The following is a 12,968-nucleotide window of genomic DNA, read 5'->3' as shown; positions in this document are numbered from 1 at the left end:
ATGGAATACTACTGAGCCATAAGAAATGATGACATCGGATCATTTACAGAAAAATGGTGGGATCTTGATAACATTATACGAAGTGAAATAAGTAAATTAGAAAAAACCATGAACTTCATTATTCCATACATAGATGGGATATAAAAGTGAGACTACAAGATATTGATAAGAGTGTGGTGGTTACGGGGGGGTGGGGGAAGAGGGAGAGGGAAAGGGGGAGGGGGAGGGGCACAAAGAAAACTAGATAGAAGGTGACAGAGGACAATCTGACTTTGGGTGATGGGTAAGCAACATAATTGATTGACAAGATAACCTGGACATGTTTTCTTTGAACATATGTACCCTGATTTATTGATGTCACCCTAGTAAAATTAATTAAAAAATATTGGCACAATAACATACTGTATAAATATAATCCCTAATGAATAGTTAATTCTTTACATTTATGAAGACCATTAGAATGTTCAAACACCTGGATATAATTGTTTTAATTTTCTGATTATTAAAAACCAAAGAGAAAATCTATCTAAAAAATGAACATGCCATGGGAACCAGCTTACTCATTTGTAGGACAGTCTTTGGAATTTTTTCCTTTGGCAAATGAGAATCAGTTAATTCTAGGCATTTGCTTATTGACCTACTAGTATAGAATGCTCTGTTTTTCTTTCATTTTTGTTGGTTATCACCAGTTAAAACTCTTAAAGGATAATATTCTGTGACCTACCAGACTATGATGTCACCAGCTCTTCTCTAATTAATATATGTGCTTTCATTCTAAACTAAGCTCCTTCTGAATTTAGGAATTGTAATTACTGTAACAATCATGGAGCCCAAATACTTTCTCACAGAAATAACAAGTACCTCTTTAAGGTAAAAGTGGAAAATAACATGCAACTGCTTTCAAGATGTGTTTATAAAGTTGTCTCATCACAGTGAAATGCAGGACCCTTGGGCTGATATATCCCTTGTTCCTTGAAGAGGGAAGCAGGATACTATTCACAGAAACAGTCTCTCTTGGCCATCACCATCTGTGTCTCTAGAGGAGCTCAGAGGCTAAGAATGGTTTTCAGGGTGAGATTTGATGTTCTGTGTGGATTTTTGTTTGTTTTTGTGGTTGTTTGTTTTTGCCAAAGGAAAATGCCACAGGGAATATTTATTTCATGGTTAGATGAGTACATGGCATGAACTGACCTGGAACAATGGCCTAAATTTAACAAATATTTATTGAGCACCCATGTGCCAAGCTACAGGAGTTTCAAATACCGAATGACCACACATTTCTGTGCCAATATAGAGCACTCCTCAATTATGTTATTGATTAAGCAAATGGTTAAATGCTACAACCATCAGTTTCAAAGCCTCATTCTCAGTTCTCTTTATTTTCTGGAATAGAAGATCAGTGAAATCCCTCAAACTAAAGACAGTATAAATTGAACTCTTTTCACCTTCAAGGTAATATATTATTTTTCCTTTCTAAAATCCAGGCCCCTCCACAAGATAAACAAATCCCTTGAAATGAATAAACCATGATTCCCAACAAAAGGTGTTTATTATTAAAGCCAGCATGAAGTACCAAAGGCCAGGTTTGACAATCTCACTAAAAAGTTTTTTAGTAATATAATTCCACATGCAACAGAGGCCTGAGAGTATGTCTCAACCATTTTTCTGGCAGACCATCTTACAAATTACCACCCCAACTTTTATTAAGACTTAACAAAGTCTTTCTTTTTTGAGGGAGAGAGAGAGAGAGAGAGAAATATAGAAAGAAACAGAGAGAGAGGAAGAGAGAGAGAGAGAAAGAAACAGAGAGAGGAAGAGAGAGAGAAGGAACGACTCGTTGCTTCACTTGGTTGTGCATTGACTTCTTCTTTACATGCTTTGACTGGGAATCAGACCCCTTGCTCAAGCCAGTGACCCTAGGCTCAAGCTGATGACCTTGAGCTCAAGCCAGTGACCTCGGGTTTAAAACTGGCAACCTCAGTATTCCAGGTTGATGCTCTATCTACTGTGCCACCACAGGTCAGGCAAGACAACAAAGTCTTAACAAAGGTAAATTAGAGCTCTTGGAGCTAGAGATAGAATCTAGAGCTCTTGGCCATATTCAACTTGATTTCTCAGGTGTTTTGCCGAGAAACAAAAAACAAAATTACTTCATTGAGTTTTCAGGATGAAAAACAATCATAATAAATACAATTAAGGATCACCTGATGAAACCCTTTGCAGGCTTTTTAAAAAAAATAATGTCTGAATATTGTATTAACATTTGTGTTGTCAGAAAAAAAATGTAAGTATCAAAATGGTCAACCATTAAGAAAGGCATGGCTGCCTATGCATCATCTCCTTACCCAGTCAGGGATATAGAAGAGCACTCCTACTTGAGGCATAAACACCATAGAACAAGATGCAGGGCTAAGCAATAGATGCCAGGTGCTTAAGGTTCTACTCATGACCCCAAGAGGTTTTACATGAAAGAATGGGTGGAGCCTGACCTGTGGTGGCGCAGTGGATAAACCGTCGACCTGGAAATGCCGAGGTTGCCGGTTCGAAACCCTGGGCTTGCCTGGTCAAGGCACATATGGGAGTTGATGCTTCCCGCTCCTCCCCCCTGTCTCTCTTTCCTCTCTCTCTCTCTCCCCCTCTTTCTCTCCTCTCTAAAATGAATAAATAAAAATTAAAAAAAAAAAAAGAATGGGTGGTATAATGACCTCTTATTTAAGGTCAGGATTCCTAATGCAACCACAAGAATTTATTTTTCTTAAGTTCATCCTTACTTTAGGTTAAGCAACAGATGAGATAGAATTGCTTTTGATCTCATCATTCATGACATAATGAACAATAGTAATTGCCTGAAACAATCATGAAAGCGAACTGGGTCCCTATAAAAGGCAATAACCTGCAAAAGCTCCTAGAGTTAAAATAGAATCTAGAGACCTTGACTGTATTCATGAGATGGGTAGCAGCTCATTTCAATTAGTAATTAGTAAACATATTCCTTTAAATGATCTCCCTTACTCATTCATACTGAGGAATAGCCATACTACTTTTTATGTTTTCTCTAAGCTTTTATTACTATAACAGGATAATTATTGGCAATTTGATTCAATACTATTAGATAAGAAGTAAAAGCTGTTTGAAAACTGCTGAGGTTTCCTACTTATTTTTTATTCTAAAGAAAATGCTTGGGGACAAATAAACTAAACCACAAACACTATTTTGATTCACAGAACTTAACCAATTAGAAATCTCAACAGTACAAATGGTTTTGTCTTTGGCATTCTTCTTTTCACTGTAAAAATGACAACAAAAACAAAATATACTTATACTAAGAATTAAAAACATTGTCAAATGCTTTTAGTTAAAACTATCCTGTTTGTTCATTATGGTAATATAGTCTACTATACTATCTATGTGAAATTATCAACCATTATAGATTCAGCCATGCTTTTTACGAAGTACTTTTATAAACCTACAGTTTGAGTTTTACTGTATGTAGCCTTTTGAGACAGGTATGTAAGTTTTAATCAACATTTTCCAAATGAAGAAATTGAGCCCTGTTGGACCTTATAATGTCCCCAAGTAGTAAAGAGCACATTTACTATTAACTTCAAGTCCTCTATTCTTTCCATACTTATTGTACTACACTTACTAAGACAAGATGCATGTACATATTCACACATATTTGTAATAACATATATGTGTGTATATGTATATAATTATAAATTTGCATTCTGTATAAGAACTTCAAGTTATTATCTAAGGTGGAATTCAGAAAACTAGCAAGACTCATCTGTGAAACATTTTACTCTATTGATAAAATGAAATCCATATGAAAAAGCTTCTTCAATGAGACATGTGCTCTCTTTGCTAACCTTATTGTCTTAAGAATCTTTGGGTTTCTGAGAATGTTCTAGGTGCAAGTGTCTTTTTCTCCTTTCTGGCAGAAGTTTCAAAACAAAGTCTTAAGTCTTTTTCTCAATTCCAAGTTTTCAGTTTCTGTAAGGATGTTTTTAGCACTTTGTAAAGCAATATTGGTTTACAGAACTTTCTGCAATGCTGGAAAGGTTTTATATCTAGAGTGTCCAATAAGGTAACTGTTAACCATACATGGTTAAAATATGGTTAATATGATTAAGGAACTGAATTTTTAGTTACATGTGGCTAGAGACTACCATATTGAGCAGAATAGTCCTGAATAATTTAAAATTCTGGTTCACTGATGCACTGAGTTCCAAGCATCCTAGCAACAATATCCTTGCAACAGCACCCAGTGAAGGTACAATAGAAGTTATGTATTTAATTATTAGTTATACCTTAATTGATTCTAGAGGGGATTTGAAACAGAATATTGGTATTAGCATTAAAAAAAAACATATGGGAATCTTTAAGTAAAGGATAACAAATGGGGGGATAAGTTATGGTAAATATTAAGGAATAAAAATAGCAGAATAATGCCATTTGAATTTCTAAATTTTACATATTTAAAGCAGAATAGAACTATCCAATTTAATAAAATAATTTCCTTCTTGCTAATGCAATACTAGGGCTACAAAATTCAATTAAAGAATGTGAGATTTTACTATGGGCTGAAATGGAAGCAAAAAGAAATGAATAGGACATCAGGTTCTGCTGTATGTGAGAGTGGACTAAAAATCTAGGAAAAAATTATTCTGTTGAAAATAGATCATAGAATAGGAAATATGGACAACATAAAAGCAAGTAGAGAAATGCCACACTTCCATCTCCATTTCTGAACTTCTTCCACAGGGAGTTATAAGGAAAGTGGGTCAGATGTCTCAGGTATGTTGGGTCAGACAACACTGGATTGGTGAGACCAGAGGGGAAACAAAAGGAAGAAAAGGTAGCTAAGAAAACTGCTTGTAGTTTATATGTTTGTGTTTGTGACATATTACTGAATCTAGTTTGCTGATGGTGATGCTCTTGTCAAAGATAATCAAAGAGGATAGCATGAAAGAGTATTTGAGACACCAGGAGTGTAGGAAAAAGGCATTTGCCCTTAAATCAAGTTAACTTAGTTCCAATCCTAATATTCACTTACTTAGACTAGTGACCATCCTATGGTCCCCAAATACTCCTGCTTGTACAATAGCAATGCTGAATGACCCTAAGGTTATTCCTGCCCTAAAGCTCAAGAGTATAACTCTCAACATGAAAACACCTGTGGGTGTTTTATTATCTAGTTTTCCAGATTTCCTGAAAGTCTGCTGCTCTTTCAGGAAGACTGCTGTTTTACTCTTCTAACTTGTTTTTGCAATCACAAAGCTCAAGTAGTAGGAACAGTGTTATCTCAAGCAGCATGCACAAAAGTAGTTGGTGTGGTGGAAGTGAGTAACAGTGGGTGGGTGAACAAATTGAAGAGGAAAGGGTTGGAAGAGAGTAGTGTTTGTGAAAAAGTAAGTAGTCCTTTCTTCTTTGACATCTTTGCTATATATCTCAATAACAGCTATGCAAAGCCAAATGCTAAATAGGGCATGAAAACTATCTTGGACTTTGGAGTTAAGCAGACCTAAATTTGAACACAAGCTCTGGATTTAAGATACCTAACTTCAGGTTTTAAAAAAAATCTCTGTGATACTTATGGTGGGCAGTTTTTGAAGTTTAAATGAGATGATATTACCCAGCATATAGTAAGTGTTCAGTAAATATTCTCTTAACTTTGCGTCCCAAAGTTGGCTTAGTTCTTTTACTATATTACCTATAATATAAACAATTAATCAAAGAAACAAACATGCAGGAATGCTTAGAGATCACATCTAGAGGGTGTAAACAGCCTGCAGTGGGGAAAGAAGGGTGCTGAGCAAAGAAATAACCACAGCCAGGAATAAATAACTCAGTCTTTCCATTGATGAAGCTCCTTCCTTTGGGTAGCCTCACAATTCTCTGGTTCCCCAAAGCAACAGAAGTGTTTATTAGAATAACATCCTTAACTGCTTTTCCAATACTTCAACAACAAAGATTCAGCGCGCAGGCAGAGGAAAGAGAACGAGACATTACACGTCTTATACCCACTCAAAGTTAGTTCAACTGGATTCTGGAGTGACGCCGCTCCTTGCTGCTCTACCCCAGGGAGGGAAGAGCACCTTTCCCCGTCTCTCTACGTTTCTTGCTCCACTTGTATTTGGTTCTAACGCAGTTTCTGCTGGCAAGCAGTGAGCCGCCAGTTCTCTGGCGGTGTTAGCTTCCCGCCTTGAAGAACTTTCAGCACCGAGGACAGCGCTCACATTGACAGTAGGCTCTGTACCTTAGGATCCTGCTTGGGGCTATCCTGCCTCGAGTGCTCTCCTGGATCCCACATCCCAAGGCGGGGGGTGGGGGGGGTGGAGGGATGAGGCGGGTGATCATTTTGTGGTCCTTCGCCAACTCCGGCCCGTGACTGGCTCCACAGTTCGGCGAGAATCTCTGCCCCAGAGTCGGTTTCCTTGCACCTCTCAGTCCAAGCTTCGCCAGGACAAGGCTTGCTGTTCCAGCATACCCCCACCCCCATTTTTCCTTGGCCCATTTTTATTTCTACTCATTTGGCGACTTCTCTCTTACTAGGGGTGAGAAGCGGAGAGAAAAGGAGGTTCGGGGCTGCGTCCTGCGAGGCCATATTGCCCTACTCTGGCCCTCTGGATTCGCAGAAAACGGATGTGCTTGAGATGAGGAAAGAGAAGGCTCTGACGGGGTAGTAAGTGCCGGCAAGAGTCCTTTTCTCAGGGCTCCCCCCCCACTCTGGCCAGAGACCTTCCCTGGATACTTCTCCCATCACGTCCTCCTCTCCGCATCCGGCGTGTCACCGCTCCCTGGGGACAGAGCCCCTTGGAGCTACCGGCCTGGTCAGGGCACCAGGCTCTGGAGTCCCTTTGAAGAGTTTGCTCTCAGGTAAAAGGGCAGACGTTGTCTCGCCGTTCCCTCGGGCTGCGGCCGGAAAAGCGTCTCTTCCTTTCCGTGGTCTCCTTTCAAGGCCGAGACCAAGCTGCGGGCGCAGGCTCTGTGCCACAGCGCGGAGGACAAGAGGGGCCCGGCGTCCCGCTTCTCCTCCGTCTCCCGCCCCAGCCGCGCTGAGGCTGCATTTGCCCGAGCTCAGCCTGGCAGCTCCTGTGAGCCGGAGCCCAGCGTCCCCAGACTCTGGACGCTGTCCGGGCCCCATTCTGGGCCAGAGCCTTGGAGGGACTCCGACCCCACTCCTAGCTTTTTCCAGGGGACCCCTTCCCTGAGGGCGCTCTCAGCGTCCGCGCCATGTTTCTGCTTCCTCCCTCCCGGTGACTCCGGCTCCCTGGTTCATTCAACTAGAGGCGACCATCCCATTTGCGGATGTCCAGCTGGGAAGCCAGGGCACGGAGGGGGATAGACTGCGGCGAAGGGGGCCTTTCACTCACCTGAGCGCTGGCGGCGATGACCTGGCTGCTGGGACTGGTGCTGGCCGTCTGCACTTAAAGCGCTGGGCTCTCTCTCCCACTGGGATGCGGGGTACTGGTGGCAAAGGAATGAAAGAGGCAGCCGCCGCGGCTGAACAGCTCCTCAATTATTCAGATAGCCCCCCCCCACCTCTTTGCCCGGGCCAGTCTGTCATCTCTCAAGCTCGGCTGTCTCCGCCTTCCTGGAGTCACGTGGGCTTGCCAACCCCTTACATTACCGAGCCCAAGCCTCTCACCAGACACCGCCCCCACCTCCAAAACACACACACACACACACACACACACACACACACACACACACACACACACGCGGAAGCAATTCTCTGTCCTGGGAACGCAGGAACAGGCAAGACTGCAGTGTCAGTATAGTGAGAAAGTGAGAAGGTATCTGTCACAATCCCACCTCTGCTGGACTGGGCACTGAAGAAAGCTGGCTACTCAGACCTGCTTCCTGCCCTCTGAAAGCTTACCCCTCCTCTCCTGAGCCCTGCTGCTCTTTTAAGTTTCTTCCGTTTTCCTCAGGGTTATTGGAAAGGAATGATGGGAGAGATTGAAGTTTTCTCTCCTCCTAAAAAAAAATCAAGACCTCCTTCAACTCTCTAGAAGGCCAGGTTTTATTTGGGTTCTCATCATCCTATAAGTGGAAAGACCATGGACTCAAGATGTGAAGACCCACCAGGAATTCCAGTCTGTGTGAGGTTGGGTTATTTCTCTTTCCCTGGCTGTTCTTCTTTCATCTGGAAAATGACCACCTCACAAGATTAATTAATTCTAATGAGAATTAGAAATGATTATGATCTTGATACTGCCTAACCCAGTGCCAGATCCATATTGGGAACTCAATCAATGAGAGTTGTCCTCCTGCCTCTGTTAAAATAAATTTCAGATTGTGATCTGTGTGTGTGAAATAGAGTTATCTTCTGTAAACTTGGAAGGGGATATCTGTGAGGTTAGGCTAGGCAGATAACTAGTTTGAGTAGGGACAGGAGAAACACAAGGTTTATATTTGCCATTGGTTCTGGTAATATGAATATCCCAGAGCTATGTTATATGTTAAAAAGATGACGACTAGATAGTACCAACCCAGACATGTTTGGCCTCATCAGAAGATGAATTACTTAACATGTATTGAGTAGACTGATTTAGGTAGAAAGTACCTACATTAATTCTTGCTTTGGTCCAAGCCCTTAAAATGTATGGGAGTTAATTAAATGTAACTCTCTGCTCTTGAAAACAAATTCACTGGATTTATGTTTGAGGGGAATACTGACTGACTGCTACTCCCTCCTTCAGTTGGAGCAGCTCAAATCTTCCTGTAAGCTGTAAGTTCTAGCTCAGAAGCCCTGGGTTCACCCCAGAACAATGACTGATCAATGCCAGGACAATTCAAGCTCATTACTGCTTTGGACCAGCATCTAGGCCCGAAGTCTTGGTATATCCCCATAACTTAAATTTATGAGAGTCTTGCAAGAACAAAGTGTATCAGACACAAGAAGCCATGAAACAATTCAGGAAAGACACAGAATTAAAAAATCAGAAATATAGAGTCATAGTTCAGGCTCTGCTAGTTACTTATTGTAAAATCTTTGGTATCACTCAAGCTCTCAGAGTCTTATCTTTGAAATGGAAATAGACTGTCTTTCTGCCTTTTCCATAAGACAGTTGTAATGCTCAAATGAAATAAAATGTATGAGAAATCACACTGTGAATGTTAAGGACTAAACAAATATAAGCTGTTAATATTATGGACTGAAGGAAACTATTGGTCAAATAAGTTTGTAATATATGATTATTATGTTTGCTCACTTATAGTTTGCACTGAGAACTGGGCAGCGCCAGGTTATGTTTGTGAAATTACAAATTACCTTCCTGTTTGGAAAGGACCATTGTCTTGCTAATGTTTGCTGGAGGAGAGGTTTTTCATGCCAGAAAGTTTTGAAAAGAGCAGAGAAGAAGAAGAGGCATGCTTTGCAGAGAGGAGGACAATGCAGAGTGCTGAGAGAGAAGCCAGTTTGTGCAGAGAGAGAGAAGGTGTGCAGATGGGGAACCAGAGCTGAGGAGCTTTTGCGAGCCCTACTGAGACTGGTGGGGCCTTTGATTCTAGGAGAAACCAGAGAAGATTCTTCTGGTTGTGGAATCAGAGAATGTGTCAGGACTTTGTGAGCCCTGAGTGAAAGGGAAGTGTTTTTTCACTGTGTGTTTGCTCCCCGGCTGGTTTGAGACTTTAATAAAAGAATGGCCCACCATTTTTTGGATCCACTGTTTCTTTACTGTCTGTCCAAATCTAATGGGAACCTGTATGTAGATGGCCACAATGGCTGTGACTGCTGGCCATACAGAAACCCTCAATTTATTCTAGTCCAGATGCATTATGGACATAAAGGGATGGGAAAATGGGCTTTGTCATGGACTGGACAGCCACTAAAATGTCAGTGTATTTCTGTAAGTCTGTGCATATGCATGTAATTCAAGGAGTGTAGTGTTGTGAATGCTGAGTTGTAAAGTAACTAAATCTACAATTCCGCGGGCTTTTGTAGAGGCACCAAGTCCAAATAAGTTTTTGAAAAGTTTTATTAAAGGAGGAAATTTATTAAATATGCCGGCCGCATATGGCTGACACAGGGCAACAGACCCAAATTGTGCAGACCCCCAAAACAGTTCAGGGGCTGTTTATATACTCCTAATTATACATGGGAGGGGAGAAAACCTGACATCACGGCATAAGTTTATACCTTTTGTTTAGAGATACATACATTAACTGCATGTATGGGGTAGTTTCCATAGGGACAAATGCCTGTAAATGGTTCATCAGTATAAGAAAATATTTTAATTTAATCTTTTTCTTCCTGTACCTGGCTAGCTATTCACCCTTTTCCCCATAGGTATGTGGGGAGGTCAGAGAATTCAAGTCTCCTTCCTCTTCTGCATTTACAACACAATGCCATTGGCCATCTTAGTTTTGATGCTAATCACACAAGCATAAAAATCACACTTACAAAATCCCTCTGCATGCCTAGCCCAAATTAATAAATGTTCTTTAAACTTTCTAAAATATTAATATTAATTCTGTAGCTTTTGGTACTTTACAACAGCTGTATTTTTAAATTTTTCATGCTCTTCTGTGTTGGAGTTGTAGATTATAACTAATTTTTTCCCCTCTGGCCTTTCAGTTTTATATTAGCACCAGCCACAACCACAGTGGTTTTGAGTATTTAATATTTGAGATAAGTTTGTGCCTGTATTTCAGGACAGCAGAGTTTAGACTTTTCTGTCCCTGATAGGTAAAATTGATTTAGGTTGGAAATTCAAAATTGATTTGAGTTCAAGAAAAATATTTCACACAAAAGAGCAATTTCTGGTTACTTATCAGTACCTTACATGGTGAAATGAGTCTCCAATTCGCTGTCAACAGACCCAGTGAAATCTGCACGCAAACCAGAAACTCCTGAAGAGCTTCCTTACCATAAAGCACTCACCAGTTCAGTTTCCCAGTTTATTCCTTTTAACAGTCTTTAGAATATTTCTGTCTAAATGTTATTATACTTAGGGAGATCAAAAGAGTGAAAAATACCAACCCATGCTTCTATACATATCATTTGAAAAATTGTCCAGATAGGTAAAATGCTGCCTCTGACTCTTACCCACCTCTATGCTGTCATGAGAAAAAATGAGGCATGGAAGACTAAGCATGAAATAATTTAATGTTGCCTGAAAAAATGATGCAGTTACTTGAATGAGTATGACTTTCAGAAAAATTTTGACACTTTCACCAGAAATTGTTCTGAAACTCTGAATAATATTTTAAAAATAGTTTTTTTTCTCATTTTTATTAATTTTAATGCATTGATAAATCAGGGTACATATGTTCCGAGAAAACATCTCCAGATTATTTTGACATTTGATTATGCTGCATACCCCTCACCCAAAGTCAAATTGTCTTCCGTCACCTTCTATCTGGTTTTCTTTGTGCCCCTCCCTTCCCCCCACCCCCTCTCTCTGCTTCCTCGCCCCCTCCCCCCTCAACCCCCACCCCCCGTTACCATCACATTCTTGTCCATGTCTCTGAGTCTCATTTTTATGTCCCGTTTATGTATGGGTTCATATAGTTCTTAATTTTTTTCTGATTTACTTATTTCACTCAGTATAATGTTATCAAGGTCCATCCATGTTGTTGTAAATGATCTGATGTCATCATTTGGTATTTGGTACATTCCATATGTACCAAAGCTTTTTAATCCACTCGTCCTCTGACAGACACTTGGGCTGCTTCCAGATCTTTGCTATTGTGAACAATGCTGCCATAAAAATAGTTTTGAATGCCCAAATCAACTTTACCCAGCAAAAGGCAGAAAAAAGAGCTTGGGAAACAGATCTTGCATAGATTACAACAGAAAGTTACACCTTAACAATGATTTCTTGATAAAGCCTCCCTTGGGTCCTACCCCTTTACTTATAAACTCTTATCTTTTATTTGTTGACTGTTACCTTTATAAGTCACTGTAGACACTTTCCAGCTATCAGTAGAGCATTCATGAACTAATTAATAGACATGCAGTAGACTAAAATGTAGTTGAACATTTAGAGACACACACAGGAACAACAACTGATGCATATCTCAGTTTCAGGGTTAAGCAATGATACCACAGAGTGACTGCTAATTAGATCTTGAAAATACACATCCCAGTTTCTTGTTCCAAAAACTGGAATATGAAGTTTTGATTCATTAATTCATCATGTTCTAGACACTTGAGAAACAGCCATAAACAATACATAAGTGGTTTCTGCTCTCCTTGAGCTTATGAATTAGTGGAGTGAGTCAGACCCTAAAAAAAGTAAACAAAGAACTAGAGAAAAGTTCCATGATCAGAACAAAGTAGAATGTAATAATAAGGGGTGCAGGGGCACACTTTGCCTGAGTGGTGAAGAACTGACAAAAGCAAACAGGACCCAGACACAAAAGTTGTTACTCTTCAAAGAAGGGGCAGTGCCCTCTTACCTGAAACCTTTTGCCAAAAGCCTGTCATTTGCAGGGTGATCACTAAAATCTTTCTCGATTGACCTGCTTGGATGAATTGTGGTTAAGTCACAAGGGCATTGGCTGGATGCCTCAGAAACAATTACTTACATCTGCCTCATGATTCACAATGATGAATACTTGATGTTTTCTTCTAGAAGAATTCTCAGTTCATCAATGCATCTGACTTTTGCCTTTAAACAGATTCAGAAGCTGAGAACACAGATTCAGAAGCTGGCACTGCAACAGCCTGGCCAGAAGCTAGTCCAGAAACTTCCAAAGGAAAAGGTGGTTCTGAGCAGTAGAAGGAAGACACAGAACCAGATCCCAGCATATCATAGGCACATAATAGAGACACAGAATAAGTAACTTGCTGCTAGGATTCTACCAATTTCTAAGCTAAATTTTTTACTAGTAATTATTCATTGAGTATATAAATTCCAAGAGAAAGAATATTCATTTTATTCCTCCCAAATTTACAAAGAGATACAGAATAGCACTCTCCCCCACCCCACCACATGCACCCCCTGCAGACTGAA

General features: G+C 40.3%; 1 protein-coding gene across 1 annotated transcript in view; it reads right to left on the bottom strand.

The window, feature by feature from the left end:
- Positions 1 to 7,504, bottom strand: part of SLC7A14 (solute carrier family 7 member 14) — a 162,950-nt gene extending 155,446 nt beyond the window's left edge. Inside the window, exon 1 of the mRNA XM_066241237.1 lies at positions 7,377 to 7,504. The gene's annotated coding sequence lies outside the window, so the exon portion shown is untranslated. The remainder of the gene's footprint in view (positions 1 to 7,376) is intronic.
- Between the last annotated feature and the right edge of the window lie 5,464 nt (positions 7,505 to 12,968).

The sequence above is a fragment of the Saccopteryx bilineata genome, chromosome 8 (assembly GCF_036850765.1).
Source record: "Saccopteryx bilineata isolate mSacBil1 chromosome 8, mSacBil1_pri_phased_curated, whole genome shotgun sequence".
Classification (NCBI taxonomy): domain Eukaryota; kingdom Metazoa; phylum Chordata; class Mammalia; order Chiroptera; family Emballonuridae; genus Saccopteryx; species Saccopteryx bilineata.
This window is presented reverse-complemented; position numbering and strand designations above follow the sequence as displayed.